We start from the raw sequence: 6405 nt of genomic DNA, 5'->3' as shown, positions 1-6405 counted from the left end.
AACTGAATGTCAGAATGGGAAAGAAAGGTGATTTAAGCAATTTTGAGTGTGGAATAGTTGTTGGTGCCAGACGGGCCAGTCTGAGTATTTCACAATCTGCTCAGTTACTGGGATTTTCACGCACAACCATTTCTAGGGTTTACAAAGAATGGTGTGCAAAGGGAAAAACATCCAGTATGCGGCAGTCCTGTGGGCGAAAATGCCTTGTTGACGCTACAGGTCAGAGGAGAATGGGCCGACTGATTCAAGCTGATAGAAGAGCAACTTTGACTGAAATAACCACTCGTTACAACCGAGGTATGCAGCAAAGCATTTGTGAAGCCACAACACGCACAACCTTGAGGCGGATGGGCTACAACAGCAGAAGATCCCACCGGGTACCACTCATCTCCACTACAAATAGGAAAAAGAGGCTACAATTTGCACAAGCTCACCAAAATTGGACAGTTGAAGACTGGAAAAATGTTGCCTGGTCTGATGAGTCTCAATTTCTGTTGACATTCAAATGGTAGAGTCAGAATTTGGCGTAAACAGAATGAGAACATGGATCCATCATGCCTTGTTACCACTGTGCAGGCTGGTAGTGGTGGTGTAATGGTGTGGGGGATGTTTTCTTGGCACACTTTAGGCCCCTTAGTGCCAATTGGGCATCGTTTAAATGCCACGGCCTACCTGAGCATTGTTTCTGACCATGTCCATCCCTTTATGACCACCATGTACCCATCCTCTGATGGCTACTTCCAGCAGGATAATGCACCATGTCACAAAGCTCGAATCATTTCAAATTGGTTTCTTGAACATGACAATGAGTTCACTGTATTACAATGGCCCCCACAGTCACCAGATCTCAACCCAATAGAGCATCTTTAGGATGTGGTGGAACGGGAGCTTCGTGCCCTGGATATGCATCCCACAAATCTCCATCAACTGCAAGATGCCATCCTATCAATATGGGCCAACATTTCTAAAGAATGCTTTCAGCACCTTGTTGAATCAATGCCACGTAGAATTAAGGCAGTTCTGAAGGCGAAAGGGGGTCAAACACCGTATTAGTATGGTGTTCCTAATAATCCTTTAGGTGAGTGTATATATATTAGGTGGTAAAATAACTACTAATTTGTCGTATTTCGCATTAGTATTACTTAAGAAAACACAGCAGAAACAAATGTGCAGCAACTCAACAATTTACTTCTCAACAATTTACCTCCAGGTCATCAGTGACACCTAGTGTCCGCATGTCAACATAACATTACATTTTCAGATAACACAACATTTTCCCCACTCTAAAAATAATATTACTCGGAGGAAGTTATTTAACATGGCTTAATCGCATTATAAACAAGATCATGGTCAAAGAACTAACTATACCTAATTCACCAATGTTGACAAAGAACATTAAATTCTCTCGTTCTATAACACGACATGCATATTTTTTCCTATTCAACAACAAGTAAAAACTTCAGCATCTCAACACAACACATACTGTCACAAAAGCACCAAAACAATGTAGAACTACTATTCAGCATCAACACATAACTGTATATGAAAATGAACAACTTTACATTACTGTTGTAGCTCTACTATCGTGATGAATGAGCATGTGTGGGTACAGTTCAAGTGACAAAGTCTTTATGCCAGACAGGTGGGCGTATGGTTCTGGGCTGTCTATGGGTTTCAGGAGTGGCAACCAACTCTGGAACCCCTGTAGGTTCATTATCTGAATGGCTTTGTCTAGTACATGGTGACAGGTGTGCTGCGTTCCACACTTTCCCATCTTCCAGGATATACGTGTCCTGACTTTTCTGTCCCACCACTGTAGACGGCGGATGTAGACGTAACACAGATGGTTTTGCAGCACGTTTGCTGTCAGTGTAGGTTTTGACTTGAGACTGTCGAGCATGAACACAAGCTCACACTGTAGCATCTGTACAAGCAGAGGGCCTGGTAGGGAGAATGTTTAACTTCGTTCTAAGTTGGCGTCCCAGCAAGAGTTCACTGGGAGCAGCACCTGTAGTGGCATGTGGTGTTGTACAGTAGTGCAACAAGAAGTCCCTCACCGAAGTCTTCCAGGGCTTTCCTTCCAAACTTGCTGTCTGAACACAATCCTTCAGGACATGGTTCATGCGCTCCACAGCGCCATTAGCTTGTGGAAAGTACAAGGAGGTACGCATGTGCTTGATATTCCTGCTTGTGAGGAATTCAGCAAAGGTAAGTAATGTAAATTGCACACCATTATCAGTCACAATTTCCACCGGGTTGCCAAACCGGCTAAACGTTGTGGCAAGAAAGTCTGTAACGGTATCAGCAGTGACATTACTGATGAAGGCTATTTCTGGCCACTTACTGTGATAGTCAACTAACGTAAGTGCATACCTGCAATCCCAGGTTCCTAACTCGAATGGCCCCACAATGTCAAGTCCAACCTTTAGCTAGGGTGCAGCCGGAAGTGATACTGGCTGAAGGGGAGGTGTATGTGTCTTGGCACTTTTGTCGTGGGCTTGGCAAAGCAGACATGAAGTGATAGCGGACTGGATTGAGTGATCCATGCCAGGCCACCAATACAAGTCACAAAGATGCTGTTTGGTCCTGACGATACCCTGGTGACTCTGATGAGCTAAGTTGATTAGAGCTCCACGCAATGATACGGGCGCCACCAAGTGGTATGAACCTCTAAAAACCAAGCCATCTTGTGCTGTCAGTTCATCCCTGATATGAAAGTATGGTGCCAGCTCAGGTGATGAGGTTCTTATTTGTAGGCCAGCCTGTAAGTAGTTGCTGTCGCAATGCTGACAATTCAGGGCAAGCAGCGCATTCTTTGGAGAACTCCTCCAATGAAAAAGCATGAGGTTCAGCTGCAAGGAATGCCACCATGTCGGGTTCAATAGCATTGTCAGCATCCACACAGGTGGGTAATGGTAGGCGGGAGAGGCAGTCTGCTGTTACATTTTCGGATCCTGGCTTGTAGGATACTTCATAGTTAAAGCAGAGTAAGCGAGCGGACTATCTTGCAATGCGCATCCCAGCACGGCCCATACCCTTAGTTGTCAGCAAGGTAGTTAGAGCCTGATTATCCGTTCGAAGTCTGAACTGTCGGCCCCACAAAAATGTTCGCTACCGTTCCACAGCCCAGACGCAGGCTAGGACCTCTTTCTCCACAATAGAATACTTTCATTCTGCAGTCGAGAGTGAGCGAGAGGCGAATGCAACAGTATGCTCGGAGCTGTCGGCATGAATCTGAGTTAAGACAGCCCCTAATCCATAATCAGAGGCATCACAGGTTACCAGAGTATGCAGTGCTGGGTCAAAGATTGCTAGAGCTGAGCTGTTTACAATGAGCTCCTTCAATTTCTCAAATTGGTGCTTGCAAGATAGCCTGAATGTGACCGTCATTGGGTAACAGGCCTTGAGCAGTGATAGTGTGTCCCAAGTATGTAAGGCTTGTGCAGCTGAACTTGCATTTTGCACTAGTGATGCACGATAATGCATTTTTCAACCGATAATCGATAATTTGCTCCTCCTTACAGCCGATAGCTGATAATGTCAAACCGATATTTGTATTAAAAGACCTAATAAAAAAAGGAGTACAGAAAAACAAGAACAAATGTAACTTTACAAAAGCAGAATTTATTTCTACTTTTGCACATTAATGTGGACAGGCATCAAATCCAACATCCAACCTACAACAAATTGTCAATGTGTAATGGTAAGCTTTTAGGAAAATTTTTTTTTAATACTTCATTGCACAACAAGGCTCTTAAAAGTAAGCCATTTTTTGTAATGTTGAACATAACATTAAAGAATAATGCGAAGTCAGTGTCAACATAATTGGTCTATTCACAGAACAGAATATAACCACAAAATTCATACTAATGACAATCAAAATAACAGTCAAAGTGCAAGAAAATGCAATGTGGCTCAATTTAAAACCAAAACGAGCACATAATGCTACTCTTCAACCTCTTTTTTTTTTTTTTAACTGAGGGTGAATCAGTGGAAGATTTTTCTTGATAAATAGAAGCTGCTCTGCCTTCTCACAACTTAAGCGGTTTCTATTTTCGTCCATTACATTTGCACGGAAAAGTAGACCCTTACTGGTGAAGGAACCGCCATGTTATCTTAAGCATCACACATGCGACATGAGCAGTGGTGGCGCCGCAGTAGGATCTGTGCAGAATTACAGTAGTAGGAACTGCGCAAATTTGGAGGCTAAATTAAGTTCATAATTATCGGATTTCATTATCGGTGTGACGTCATAATTGCCATTATCGGCCGATAATTATCGGTGACCGATATTATCGTGCATCCCTATTTTGCACGATTAAGCGTGAGACCTGCGTGCTGTAGTGTTGTTAAAACAGCCTGCAGATTGCGATCATGTTCGGCTGCAGTGCGTCCATACACAATCACATCATCTAAATAGTTCTGGACTACATGAAGGCCTTTCAGTATTGTAGCAATCATTTTTTGAAAAGCCGCAGGCGCCGAGGCCAAGCCATAAGGTACCCGCCGGAATCGAAACAACCCGCCGTGAGTGATGAAAGCCGTCACATCTCGGCTGTCCTCATGAAGCATTGCTTGGAGGTAGGCGTTGTTCAGATCGATGCTTGAAAACATTGTGGCTCCATGTAATTCAGTGAATAAGTCCTCCATGTGTGGAAGTGGATGGCTATCGATAATTACTGCTCTGTTCGGCTCGCGCAAATCCACACATCAGCGAATTTCCCCATTTTTTTTGCCGTCACCACAATAGGGGACACCCACGGGGAGGCATCCATCCACTCAATGATGCCCTCAGCTTGTAAGCGGCAAAGTTCTTTAGAAACTGCATTCCTAACTGATAAAGGAAGTCTGCGCAGTTTTTGTTATACAGGCTGTACTGACTATTACTTTCACCCGATGTACAAAGCCTTTAGCGCAACCGATGCCCTCTGTTGTTGCAGCTGTCACTTGTTGAACAATGGTTGGAGATGGGGGTGCGATCAATTCATTTCCAGCAATGTGAATGTTCAAGCCAGCTACTAAATCCATACACAGTATAGGAGTGCCTTTCTCCACAACGTAGATGCTAGTACTGGCCACTGCATCCCCATAATATACATGAGCAGATAGGCATCCGAGTACAGGCAGTGCTACTTTTGAGTAGGTCACCAGTTTCACTTGTGGGGACCATAAAGCCGATGAACTGAAATGCTGCTTATAAAGATGAGAAGGAAGGATCGAAACAGCGGAACCTGTATCCACAGTGAGCTCAATCAGCACAGGGCTCACTTCTTCAGTTTTAATGGTTACTGTGCATTTTATTTTATCACGCAACAATTTCCCTTCCACTTCAAATACATGCACGATTTCAGGGACCTCACTCTCAGGAGCATCAAGTAATTGCACCTTTTTCTCAGAGCGGCAAACCCTTGCGAAATGTCCCACTTTTCGACATTTATTGCATTTAACTTTAGTAGCTGGGCAGTTTGGGGCTTTAACCAAGTGAGAGCTAGACCCACAACGAAAGCAAGTATGACTGGACCGTGAAGTAGACCGTGATCGTGTTTTACCCACAGATTTTTTATGGAATTTCTGATGACGCTGTGGCATGCCACGCTGACGTCCATCAGTGTTAACTGCGGCTGCAGCAAGAGACGCTCCCGAATACATGCAGAGGACGCTTTCTCCACTAGCTGATCCTGGATCATCTCGTCTGTGCAATCACCAAAGTTACAGTGTACACTGAGCTCACGTAAAGCAACAACATAGTCCTTCACCGATTCATCTGGCCGTTGAGCGCGTTGTCTGAATTTGTGTCGTTCGACGACGACATTCGTAGCCGGCTGGATATGTTCTTCTAAAACTTTGAAGGCATTGGTAACGGTCTGACCTGTATTAGGCAGTGTGTAGAAAACTTTCAACCCCTTGGCTCCCAAGCACTGTAGTAGAACAACACGCTTCCTCTCGTCCGGCCACCGATGTCCCATAGCATCGATGGCGACAAGATAGTTTTCAAACATCTTCTTCCAGGTGTGAATCTGTACTGAGGGCTGACCCGGGCATGGCAAGAACATAGGAGGCGAAGGTAAACTGAGTGCTGCCATCCTCATCGCCAAAATGTCGTATTTCACATTAGTATTACTCAAGAAAACGCAGCAGAAACAAATGTGCAGCAACTCAACACTTTACTTCTATATACTTATATCCTTTTTTACACCTCCAGGTCTTCAGTGACACCGAGTGTCCGCATGTCAACATAACATTACATTTTCAGAAAACACATTATTTTTAATTTTAATTATATTATCCTACAGTTAAATAACCCTTATGGTTAAAAACATAAGAACTATACAAACGAGAGGCCATTCGGCCCATCGAGCTCGCTTGGGGAGAACTAATAGCTCAGAGTTGTTAAAATCTTATCTA

This window comes from Paramormyrops kingsleyae, chromosome 25 (genome assembly GCF_048594095.1).
Source record: "Paramormyrops kingsleyae isolate MSU_618 chromosome 25, PKINGS_0.4, whole genome shotgun sequence".
NCBI lineage: Eukaryota > Metazoa > Chordata > Actinopteri > Osteoglossiformes > Mormyridae > Paramormyrops > Paramormyrops kingsleyae.
The sequence above is the reverse complement of the archived record's forward strand: the minus strand, read 5'-3'. Positions refer to the sequence as shown.